The sequence below is a fragment of the Trachemys scripta genome, chromosome 5 (assembly GCF_013100865.1).
Source record: "Trachemys scripta elegans isolate TJP31775 chromosome 5, CAS_Tse_1.0, whole genome shotgun sequence".
Classification (NCBI taxonomy): Eukaryota; Metazoa; Chordata; order Testudines; family Emydidae; genus Trachemys; species Trachemys scripta.
The window spans coordinates 133,302,309-133,314,888 of NC_048302.1; the positions used below are offsets into that span (position 1 = coordinate 133,302,309).

Sequence of the window (12,580 nt, forward strand, 5' to 3'; positions counted from 1 at the left end):
CTACATTTTGTTTTCTTTTTCGAACCAGTTTGCTGCTCTCATAGTTTCTGTTTGAAGACCAGCATGACCCATTGATCTTAAGGCAGATTTAGTATATATTTAGGAATTAAATGTTTTGTTTAGTACGCTCTCATTGAAACACACATGGGCCAAAAGTCCAGGACTTGTGCCTCATGTGTTATGCTAGCTAAGAACATTCCCTTTCTCCAGAGCCCTGCCATTTTACCCTGTCCTTCACCCCATCAGCATCCTCAGAAACTCTGCGTTGCAATGACCCACCCTCCAGCTCAATGTAGGAATTGCCAACCTAGATCAGACCATTGATCCATCAAATCTAGCACCTTGCGGCTAGCAGTGGCCAACGCCAGATGCGCCAAAGAAAGGTGACTCCCCCATTGTACCATTCTTAGCCAGCAGTGCATTGCTATACAGGGCAGGCGGAATTCTTTTCTGGTCCTTGCAGAGGTTAAGTTTATGCCTTGAGGAGGGAGTTTTGATTGCCCTAATCCTAGGGTGCATAACTGCAAACGTTCTGAATGCTTGTAAAATTACTCAGCTGCCTGGTTTCACAATTCCCTGCGGTGGTGAATTCCGCAGGCTGGCTACATGCTTTTGTGAAGACACTCTCACATTCCAGAGTTAACCTGCTTGCCATCCCTCCTCCTACCCCTTTTATAAAAAACAATATTTTGAGATGATGTAAAAAAAGGAGCCATGGAATAGTTTTCACTATAAACCTTCAATTGCGTATAAAATTATCGGAGTAAAAAGGCAGAAGCCTTACAGCTATGCTGAAAGGGGAGGGAAGGAATCAGAAAGCTAGTAGAAGCTTGGGGGACACATCCATTTTCCCTAGTAGTTATACCATAAAACCATCCTCTTCTCTATGCTGAACTAATATTAGTCTTTGCAATATCTCCTACCTACCTCTAGCCACCACTTCCTTGCCCTTTCAGTCTCAGCAATAGCTTTCTTGTTGCTATGGTACACACAGCCTCTCTACATTATTCCACGCATTCCACCTGACCCTGTCCTTCCTTCTGAGAGCCAAATGGCCCTCATAGCTCCTCCAGGCACTTCCAAGCGTGTGATCTGAGTGGAGAGACGCCACAGCATTACAATGAAGCTACAGTCCCCTGCCCACAATGTGTAACTTGGTATGATCTGAGTATCTCTCCATAATGAATGGCACAAAGCCAGTCCGCCATGGCTTGGCCTTGGAACAATACAGCCCTAGCTATGGGGTGAGTGGGTTTGCTTTGCTTTGAGGTTTGCACCAGTGGTGAAACACTGTTCCAGCCTAATCTGGGGGAAGCAGAAGATCTCGTGTGTTGAGACGGCATGAGCCAGATTTACCAGAGACTGCATCCACATAGGAGAAATGATACGGGAAAGGATCTCGGCCATGTAGTCGAAGCAGTTTTGACAAGGGCTCAGCAGAGGCCTTTGAAGGAGGAATGAGCAAAAGTCTTCTACTTGTTTGGTATGGTGCATTTTTTCCCTGCCACTTGCTGTAAGCCCTAGAGAACCTGGAAAGGTCCCACACCGACTCTGCACAGGAAAAGCAGAGAAGGTTGGCGTGGGGCTCCTTAGATGTGCCGGACCACAGTGCTACACAATGGTGCCATTGTAATACACTTGTAGAGCATGTTACGCATGTCCCGCTAGTGGCTGGTCCACAAAGGATACCAGCCTTCTGCTAAAAGCAAAAACAGCGAGGAGTCCTTGTGGCACCTTAGAGACTAACAAATTTATTTGGGCATAAGCTTTTGTGGGCTAGAACCCACTTCATCAGATGCATGGAGTGGAACATACAAGAGCAGGTATAAATACATGAAAGGATGGGAGTTGCCTTACCAAGTATGAGGTCAGTCTAATGAGATAATTCACTTAACAGCAGAATACCAAGGGACAAAAAATAACTTATGTAGTGGTACATAACAGTTGACAAGAAGGTGTGAGTAACAGTAGGGGGAAATTAGTATTGGGGAAATTAGGTTTAGGTTTTGTAATGACCCAACACCCCCAGTCTTTATTCAGGTCTAATCTGATTGTGTCCAGTTTACAAATTAATTCCAGTTCTGCAGTTTCACGTTGGAGTCTGTTTTTGTTTTTTATTGAAGAATTGCCACTTTTAGGTCTGTTATTGAGTGACCAGAGAGATTGAAGTGTTCTCCTATTGGTTTTTGAATGTTATGATTCCTGATGTCAGATTTGTGTCCATTTATTCTTTTGAATAGAAACTTAGAGACTGTCCGGTTTGGCCAATGTACATGGCAGAGGGGCATTGCTGGCACATGATGGCATATATCACATTGGTAGATGTGCAGGTGAACAAGCCCCTGATGGTGTGGCTGATGTGGTTAGGTCCTATGATCGTGTCACTTGAATAGATATGTGGACAGAGTTGGCATCGGGGTTTGTTGCAGGGTTTGGTTCCTGGGTTGGTGTTTTTGTTGTGTGGTATGTAGTTGCTGGTGAGTATTTGCTTCAGGTTGGGGGGCTGTCTGTAAGCGAGGACTGGACTGTCTCCCAAGGCCTGTGAGAGTGAGGGATTGTCCTTCAGGATAGGTTGTAGATCTTTGATGATGCGCTGAAGAGGTTTTAGTTGGGGGCTGAAGGTGACGGCTAGTGGCGTTCTGTTACTTTCTTTGTTGGGCCTGACTTGTAGTAGGTGATTTCTGGGTATTCTTCTGGCTCTGTCAATCTGTTTCTTCACTTCAGCAGGTGGGTACTGTTGTTTTAAGAACGCTTGATAGAGATCCGGCAAGCCTTGCTGATGACAAAGACAAGAGAGCTATTACACTGTCATGGAGTGCCAGCCCAGAGCTCATCCCACCCAGAGTGCAACGGTAAGCAGGACGAAGTGGTGAATACCTTAGCTAGGGCCCTATGTATTCCGCAGCAGAATGGGACCAAATCCTTCAGCAGTAACCTCCAAACTGCACTGCACGGTTAATTTATACTATTGCGGAGTTTCTCAAACTTCATTGCACTGTGACCCCCTCTGACCAAAACATTGCTATATGGCCCCGGTGGTGAGGGGCGGGGAGGGGACAAAGCCTGAGCTCCACTGTCCCAGTGCGGAGACCCTCAGGCTTCAGCTTCAGTCCTGGGCCCAGGAAATCTAATGCAGATCCTGGCGACTGCATTAAAATGGGATCATGACCCACTTTGGGGTCCCAACCCCCAGTTTGAGAACTGCTGGTCTAGATAATACTTAGTCCTGCCATGAATGCAGGGGACTGGACTAGACGACCTCTCGAGGTCCCTTCCTGTCCTACGATTCTATGACATACCCCAGGCCCTATAGTAACAGATCTGGGAACAGAATCAGGATCTTCGGCCTGCAGGTCCCCTACTCCTAGCACCCAGGGCCGGTGCTTCCACTAGGTGACCCTAGGCGGTCGCCTAGGGCGGCAGGATTTGGGGGGCGGCATTTTGCCGTCCTCGGCGGAAATTTGGAGGCGGGGGTCCTTCCGCTCCGCGTCTTCGGGGCACTTCGGCGGCGGGTCCCAGAGCGAGTGAAGGACCCACCGCCAAAGTGCCCCGAAGACGCGGAGCGGAAGGACCCCTGCCGCCGAATGCTCAGAGGAGGAGCCTAGGGCGGCAAAAACCCTGGCGCCGCTCCTGCTAGCACCAGACCGTGTTGCCACTCTATGATGCAAGAATATATCACAGATCTGTCAGCTTTCCAGAAATCTTTCATTAAAGTCAATGGTGCTCTACGGCACATACACTCAGCAGACTATTGTGCATCATGCCAACCTTCCCGGAAAGCAGGGGCTGTCCTTGGGTGAGCAGATAGTACCAAATGATCCCTGAGAAAGCTTGATTTAGCACAGGGGTTATCAAACTGGATTGCGTCGCAATCCCCTTCTGACAACAAAAATTACTAAACGACCCCAGCGGGGGGGGGGGGGGGGGGGGACCAAAGCCTGAGCCTGCGTGATTCTCACTGCCCTGGGTGGGGAGTCAAAGCCAAAGCCCGTGCCCCACTGCCCTGGTCGGGGAAGGGGTCAAAGCCGAAGCCCCAGGGCTTCAGCCCCAGCCCGGGGGCCTGTAACCTGAGCCCCACCGCCCAGGGTTGAATCCCTCGGGCTTCAGCCCCGAGCCCCAGCAAGTCTAAGCCAGCCCTGGCGACCCCATTGAAATGGGGTCACGACCCACTTTGGGGTCCTGACCCACAGTGTGAGAACCGCTGTACTATTGCCATGGAATACCCTTCCATCCCATCCCCCCACCAACACACACAACTGTCGATGAATTCAGCTATTCAGATTGCCTGGCTATTTTTGACAGTAATTATTTCTGGGGATGTTTTTTTTCGCTGTGCTCTCCAGGCAGCTGTCTCCACTCCCCAGGCCCATGATGCTGTCAAGGAGGCTCGGCTCAGAACCTCTTCCCCCACTTCCTACCTCACATTTGACGGGGAAGAGGGGAGTATAAAATGCTCATCTCTCTGGGACCTGAATGCTGCACTGTTCTGCAGCAACCCAACTCACAAGCCTTGGCTTCTGACTACCCACCTCCCCACTCCATGGCTGCAAGATGGACTCCAGCTCTGGCTCCATGGAGCAGTATGGGGAGCATGCCCCATAACCCGACTAACTTCCCCTTGCAGGGAAAGCAGGAGAGCAAGAAGCAGTGGTAGGCAGGTCCTGGGAGAGAAGGGAGACAGAAAACAAAATGCCAAACTATAGCAAAATGGCAAATCCCTCAGCAAGAATGCTGGATTCTAGGGCATCTTGGGAAAATGCCATGTTCTCTGGCTGCAGACAAAGGGGGTAATTCACACCTCACAGACCTATTGTTTCAGACTCTCTGCAGACTCAGGCAGGCATCATTGCAGCCGCTTGAAGTTGGGTCACATTTTCAAGGTTCTCCCAGCAACTATAAGCACTGGGATTTTTTTTTTTTTAATGAAAGCTGAGATTCTGGAATACAGTCATTGGGAAGGGGTAAAATCTGCCACAGTAGAATCATGGAATTCACAAGACCCTGACCATAGCCAGCTAGTGGTGGCGAGAGCTCTTTGCTATTTATTCAGAAACACCTCAGCCTCTTTTTCTGGCCCCCTCAGTTGTCTAGTACAATACACTTCACTGGCCTGCCTCAGCGGTCTAGTAAAATTAAGAACAGGAAAAGAAAATCAGGGGAGGAAGGGAAGGCTGGAAATAATAGCAAAGAGGGGGAAACATGGTGAGGAGAGAGAGCTGGACGGTGCAGCAAATGGGGGAAGGGCGAGAATCGGAAATGAAATCACAGCACTGGAGAGCTCAGATAGACAGACAGAGACAGACAGACAGGCAGGCAGGCGGTCTGGATTTGGTGGCTAGGAAACCTCATTTCTACATCTTGTCTCACAACTTAAAAATCTTGGTAGTGGCCTTGTAGCACAGTGCCTGGTGCTATACGTTTGAATTTCAAATTGAAATCTTACCCTAATGAACAAGTCTGACCTAGTTGTCTCCAGGGTTATAATCTGTTACTGGCTGTAAAAGAAGAGCTTTGAAACTTCCAATGAGCAAATCATAAGAGTTCCTAACCTGTATATTAATTTTAAACTCTGACCCCAAAATCCATGCTGCATTGTAAAATAGTCTGAAATTTACTTTTACATGGGAGTGGGGGGGGGGGGGGGAGAGGAGGAGTGAATTGAAAGAGAATGCAATAAAACCCATCTTTTTCTGCAGGAACTTCTTGTGTTTATACAGATCATCACCCCGCCCAGTAATGGACATTCCTTGTCCCCAGCCCTCATCTCTGTTTGCTTAATGTCAGCTAAAAAAATCTGTCACATCAAGTTCTTCACAGGCCCTTCCGTTTCAGGACATTTGTGCGTGCATTGAGTTAGAACACTCAAGGAATAAACAAGCAAAAAACTGGACTGGATGGAACATTTTGAAGGAGCAGCCACCTAACGAATACATTTTCTAATGAGAAAATACACTTCACGAAACTCCGCTTCACAGATAAGCTACCTGGGTTGGTGCTGAAGAAACCATGGTAACTGCACATTTTAATTGGATGTTTGTTGGTATGAGAGGAAGAGATTGCAGAATTAGTGCTTGGCGGTCTGCACAAGCATGGCATAGTCTGGAGAGCCCGTGCTATTTGCTAGGGAAGAATTCTACAGCCGTTGTGTACGTTTGATGTCATAATGTAACAGAAAGGCGGAAGGAATCAGACACATTACATAGATCCTCTGACATAATATGATGCCCGACGGGGTCAGTGATTCTATACTATTCCAGTCATCATCCCCCCCAAACCTGGGCTCAAATTGGAAAACAAAAAGTGGTGGTACTCCTCATGGCCCGCCTACAGGCCAGGCTCCGCCCCCTTCTCAACAGAAGGGGGCGCCGTTTGCAGTAGATTGTACAGGCGCTCAAGATGTGAATCAGAAGTAAACAATCATCTAAATGCTGATGGCCACAGGTGTTTTTATTAACACGGGCCAGGAATTTGAGGCCTGATTGATTTAACGCTAGCTGGGCACTGACTTCAATGTCGTTATGCCTGATTTACAGCAGTATTAGTGAGATCAGAAGCAAGCCCCTTGTCGGCCTGATGTATCAGTTTTGCGGGGTAGTTTATAGGAATAGGGTTGTACCCCTTTACATAGTTTGTGAGCCCTCTAGTGGTGCTCACTGTGTTCTAAGTTATAGAAGCTGCCAGAAAGTACTAGAGCAGCCATGTGTATATAGCTAGGCCAGTGATACTCAGACCGAGGCTCGGGAGTGCAAGTGGCTCTTTAATGCATCTCCTGCGGCTCTTTGCAGCACGTGATATTAAAACACTGCCTGATTTAATTATTAACCCCTCTAAGTTATTAACCAATCAGGTTGCTTTTACTCTGATTTCACACCACTGTGCCTCTTTTGGGTAATGGTGATTGCGAATTTGGCTCATGAACCACTGAGCTTTATCACTCAGCAAGGCCTAGTATGTTTGTGGACAGTTAGTAAGCACTGTTCTTTGGCACCTCGCTGAGCCCACGTGGTGTCTGCATATTTGTATTTGTTGGCTAAAGAGCAAAAGACTCAACATGCAGGCACAGATTTGCTTGACTTTTAAAATTAGACTGTTATTGGTGGGGGGAGTCTGAAGCCCTGTTGCAGGTGGAGACATGAGATATAAAAGGAATTGACTTGCCAAAGGGAATAACAGTTACATCTTCATAGCAGACACTAGAAACTGTATTCCATGTTTTATCTGGAACCATACGGCCATTAGTCTGCTACTGATACCACTATAATATAACTGAGGAAATAAATTACATTATTGCTCTGTTTCACTTACCTCTCTGCTCACATGTCCCTTCCCTTTGTCATCAGAATCTCCTACCTTTCCTCTTGCCTCTGGCTTGCCATCGACCTGATCTTTGGGAGAGAACTTTCACTTCTGCTAATTCTGCAGGCTGGAGGTTGGATTATATGTAGTAAAATGCAGTAGCAATACTGGGCCAGGACCCCAGCTGGGGCAAACTGGGAGTTCACCCAATGGAGCTACTCTGATTCATGTCATCTGCTGATCTGGCCCTAAATTTTAAAGTGATGGGGATACCCAAATCTTGGTACCATAGCAGGGTTGTGGTTGATTGGTCATTCACACTAAGGGTACTAAGTGATCAATCTATCAGGGATCAATATATCGCGCTCCCGTCGACTCCGGAACTCCACCCGGAGTCGATCCCGTGCCGTGAGGATGGGAGGTAAGTCGAAATAAGATACGTCAACTCCAGCTATGCTATTCCCGTAGCTGAAGTTGCGTATCTTACATTGACACCCCCCCCCCAAAGTGTAGACCAGCCCTAAGATAATTATCCAAGAACAAATAATGCACTGGCTTTTCTGGACCATTCTGTGCTTTGTCCTTTAGCTGACTATTTTTGCACACGGCTGCAAAAATTGCTCCCCTCCCAAGAATCGCCGGCATGTCCATAAGGAGATTGACACAGTGAAGGGATGGCAGTATCAAACATTACAACTCCAGCAATAGCCCACCTTGTTCAAACTAAGGACAGCCGTAGGCCAAACCATGTCCTGGGCAAGCTCAAATGCTGTGCAACTCCCCTTGGTTCAGTTTGGTTTTTTTAATGGTAGCTCCCTCCAACCCAGCGTAAACCAATCCTCCCTGCTCTTCACTATTCACTTCCTGTCAGAGTTCCTGTCTTGTTTATCCCCAGCTTCTTACACCTCGCTCCAAGGAGGCTGATGAGATGACAGGGCTGGCTCCAGGGTGTTTGCCGTTCCAAGCGGTGGGAAAAAAAAAAAAAGAAGCCGCGATCACAATCGGCGGTAGCTCCACAGCGCCGCTTTCTTCTTTGGCGGCAATTCGGTGGCAGGTCCTTCCCTCCGAGAGGGACCCGCCGCCAAAGAGCCCGACGTGCTGCCCCTTCCCCTTGGCCGCCCCAAGCATCTACCTGATCAGCTGGTGCCTGGAGCCGGCCCGGTGAGATGACAACCATGAGTGGATGAATGAAACAGACAGAGGATGCTGATGATTGTTCTGTTCATCTGTGAGCAGGTCCTGGATCAAAGCTGATGAGCCTCCAGGCATGGAGAAGAAGAGTCAGTGAGGCCCCTGGCATTATTAAGAAGATGGAAGCACACAGAGTTAATCACTAATAGAATCCAGACAACCACAAATGAAATGCAAAGAGATCCATAATAAACTCCAAGGCTCTGGACAGTAGTCAGAGTGGTGATAAAAAACTGGAAGCCTATATAGAATCTGAAGGCTAATGGAGTTTTATTGCTTCCAAGCAAATAACTATATTCCAAGAAGTCATTTTTAATTCTTAGCAGCAGGCTTTAAATTAAAAAGGGAAGAAAAACAGACATACAGAAATGACTATGTACATTATTCTCTCAGTGGTAGGGGATCTACACAAGTAACTCGCTGTGTTGCAAACTATAAATATATTCAAGTAGGAAATGCAAAAAAATAAATTAAATTCATTGAAGTTCAAGGCTGCCAAAATAGACTGGGATTTTCAAAGGAACCTCTGGGAATTAGGTGTGCAGATCCCACTGAAATCCCATGGGATTTGGGTGCTTAATTCCTCCCACATCCTCCTTTGAAAAATCTCAGACTTAAGATGCACTGACATTGACTGGGGTTTTTTTGCATTTAATTTCCTTGGTGTTTTCCTGGGAAGCAAATATGTTGATAATAAAGAGCTCTTCAGTCTAACAAACACAGGAACAACAAGATTGGGGATTGGTCCTGCTTTGAGCAGGGTGTTGGACTAGATGATCTCCTGAGGTCCCTTCCAACCCTGATATTCTATGATTCTATTATCCAGCAGCTGTGAAGCGTGACAAAATCAGTTGAGAAATAAGGCACATATTTATAACAGAGAGAGGAATTAATCATTGGATCAACTTACCGCCAGGGTTGTGGTGGACTCTCCATCATTGGACACCTTTACATCAAGATTGGATGTTTTTCTAAATGATTAGTTCAAATGGGAATGAATTCAGAGAGGTTCTATGACCCGGGTTATACAGGGGGTCAGCCTAGATGATCACAGTGGTTCCTTCTGGCCTTAGAAGCTACAAAAAAAAAACAAAAAAACAAAGATAAAGAAATCGCCTGCCCTCAATCATGTTAGCATTCAAATGGCCCAGTTAGGTTAGGAAGTTAACACGTAACAGAGGGCTAGAACCTACCACCAGATCTTCAGCCAATGGAGCTATATCAATTTACACCAGCTGAGCATCCGGCCCCTTGCACAGCACCTTACTCGACGAGCAGGCCTGGGACTCATCAATTTAAATGAGGGCGCCACAATGTGATGCGAAGAAAGGGGTAAGTCCTCCACCCCTCCCGTTCCTATCAGGCACCTTGGTTTAAGGTGCCCCTCGGGCCCCTTGGTGGGCTGGGGAACACTTTCTGGGTTAACATCAAGGAGAGGCCAGGCTGTAAACGGGCTCTTATAAAGGGAGGCAGGGGAGGGAGCCATGCTTTGGGGAGTCTCCCCTGTCCTGCCCTTCTTAGAGGGACATGCCGAGAAACATGCGATGAATCTGCTGAGTAGCAATGGGGCTTCAGTGGGCAGTGTGCTGGGGGGAATCTGCTAAGGGGGGAACCTTTTAAAGGGGAATCTGCTGCTGCTTTTCTCCCTGGGCTGGGGAGGGAGGGAGGTGGCCAGGTGGAAGGGCAGTTGGGGAGAAATGGGTCACATTGTCAGGGTAACCTTGAGAGAAGTGTGGTGGCCCCCCATCAGCTGCTAGAACCTTAAGCAGCGGAGGCACCTACAGCATTTGCCTGAGCCCAGGGGCAGCTGGCAGATGAGCCAGGACCATTTGAAGATAGAGTTTGGGACCATAGCACGGCGGAGACCCCACACACACGATAGTTGCAAGAGACTCCAACTTTGGCTGCCATTCTAAAATAGGGGCAGTGAGTTATAGCTTTGCCTGGCCATTGCAAAGGGACTAACCGCAGGTGCCAACCTACTGCCAAGCATGAGAAGACTGGACTGGAAAAAGCAGCAGCAAATCAATCCAGCATTTTGTTGCGAGCGACAAACAAGGCGACTCAGCCAGCGAGAGCAGTAAAGCAAGGGATCATTTTGGAAAACAATCATCCTTGTGACCGTAATCCAAACCCCAACACAATTCATTTCAACTTTGCGAGGACCGCGTCTGTGTTTGATCTCCAGGGCCAGACCACGCCACAAGTCATTCAACGCGCCTCTCTCATTTGGATCCATTTCCTTCGTCTTGCAGGCTTGACGCTCGCCTCCTGTCTCTTCTCCCTGGGCTTCTGCTGTCTCCTCTTGGGTTCCGTGCCTCTGTCTCTCTGTGTAAGCGTCTTCAGACTGCAGCTCGGGACTGAGAGAAGATACCTTCATATAAAGGAAAACTGAGCTGCACTAATGAACTCACGCTGGGAGCGTAGGACCTAAGGGAATAGCCCAAATCCAATAAAGCTGCAATGTGGACCGTTTTTCTGAGGTTAGGAAGTTTCAAGCATGAAACACATTCTTGATTTTTATTTTGGTTTTTGCCGCTTTTAGAATTGATGCAGTCCTGGGCGCCAGGTCTACTTTTTTCTTTTAACTGAAAAAAATATTAATAAAATTCTAATTTGTAATACAATTGCATCTAGAGATCTCAACTGAGATTGGAGCCCCATTGTGGCAGGCACTGTGCATGCATAGTAACAGATGACAGCCCCTCCACCAGAGTTTACAATCTCAATAGATGAAGGGAGTCTTATCTCCATTTTACATATGGGAAACTGAGGCACGGAGAGAGGCCATAACTTGCTGAAGGTAATTTGAATCCCATTCCACTCCTTTAATCACCACACCATTCTTCTGTGCACATCTGAGGCATTTCAGATCTCCCAAGCTGATTGCAAGTCTCAATTCTGCAGCATAACTCTCCTGCTTCCACTTAATATTGTGGAATCACAAGCATATTAACAGAATATTGTAGACTACATCAGGAATGGTCAAGTATCTTCTGATACTGTCTCACATGATCTTCTCATAAACAAACTAGGGAAATACAACCTAGGTGGAGCTACTATAAGGTGGGTGCATAACTGGTTGGAAAATCATTCCCAGAGAGTAGTTATCGGTGGTTCACAGTCATGTTGGAAGGACATAACGAGTGGGGTGCCAGAGGGATCGGTTCTGGGTCTGGTTCTGTTCAATATCTTCATCAATGATTTAGATAATGGCATAGAGAGTACACTTATAAAGTTTGTGGACGATACCAAGCTGGGAGGGGTTGCAAGTGCTTTGGAGGTTAGGATTAAAATTCAAAATGATCTGGACAAACTGGAGAAATGGTCTGAAGTAAACAGGATGAAATTCAATAAGGACAAATGCAAAGTACTCCACTTAGGAAGGAACAGTCAGTTGCACACATTCAAAATAGGAAATGACGGCCTAGGAAAGAGTACTGTGGAAAGGGATCTGGGGGTCACAAGCTAAATATGAGTCAACAGTGTAAGGCTGTTGCAAAAAAAAGCAAACATGATTCTGGGATGTATTAGCAGGAGTATTATAACAAGACACGAGAAGTAATTCCTCCACTCTACCCCGCGCTGATTAGGCTTCAACTGGAGTATTGTGTCCAGTTCTGAGCGTCACATTTCAGGAAAGATGTGGACCAATTGGAGAAAGTCCAGAGAAGAGCAACAAAAATGATTAAAGGTCTAGAAAACATGACCTATGAGGGAAGATTGAAAAAATTGGGTTCATTTAGTCTGGAGAAGAGAAGGCTGGGAGGGGACATGATAACAGTTTTCAAGTACATAAAAGGTTGTTACAAGGAGAGAGAAAAATTATTCTTCTTAACCTTTGAGGATAGGACAAGAAGCAGGGGCTTAAATTGCAGCAAGGGCGGTTTAAGTTGGACATTAGGAAAAACTTCCTGTCAGAGTGGTTATAAATTGGAATAAATTGCCTAGGGAAGTTGTAGAATCTCCATCATTGGAGATGTTAAAGAGCAGGTTAGACAAACACCTCTCAGGGATGGTCTAGATAATACTTAGTCCTGCCTTGAGTGCAGCGGACTGGACTAGATGACCTCTTGAAGTCCATTCCAATTCT

General features: G+C 46.9%; 1 long non-coding RNA gene across 2 annotated transcripts in view; it reads right to left on the reverse strand.

Moving 5' to 3' along the window:
• Positions 1-2,736: 2,736 nt before the first annotated feature.
• Positions 2,737-12,580, reverse strand: part of LOC117877546 — a 39,746-nt gene continuing 29,902 nt past the window's right edge. The window contains exons 2-5 of one of the 2 annotated variants that reach the window (XR_004645748.1): positions 9,398-9,563; positions 8,429-8,589; positions 4,530-4,661; positions 2,737-2,776 (exon numbers count right to left, since the gene is read on the reverse strand). This is a non-coding gene — a long non-coding RNA (uncharacterized LOC117877546). Of the gene's footprint in view, positions 2,777-4,121; positions 4,662-8,428; positions 8,590-9,397; positions 9,564-12,580 lie in introns of those variants that run through there. The other variant, XR_004645747.1, reaches the window with a different exon arrangement.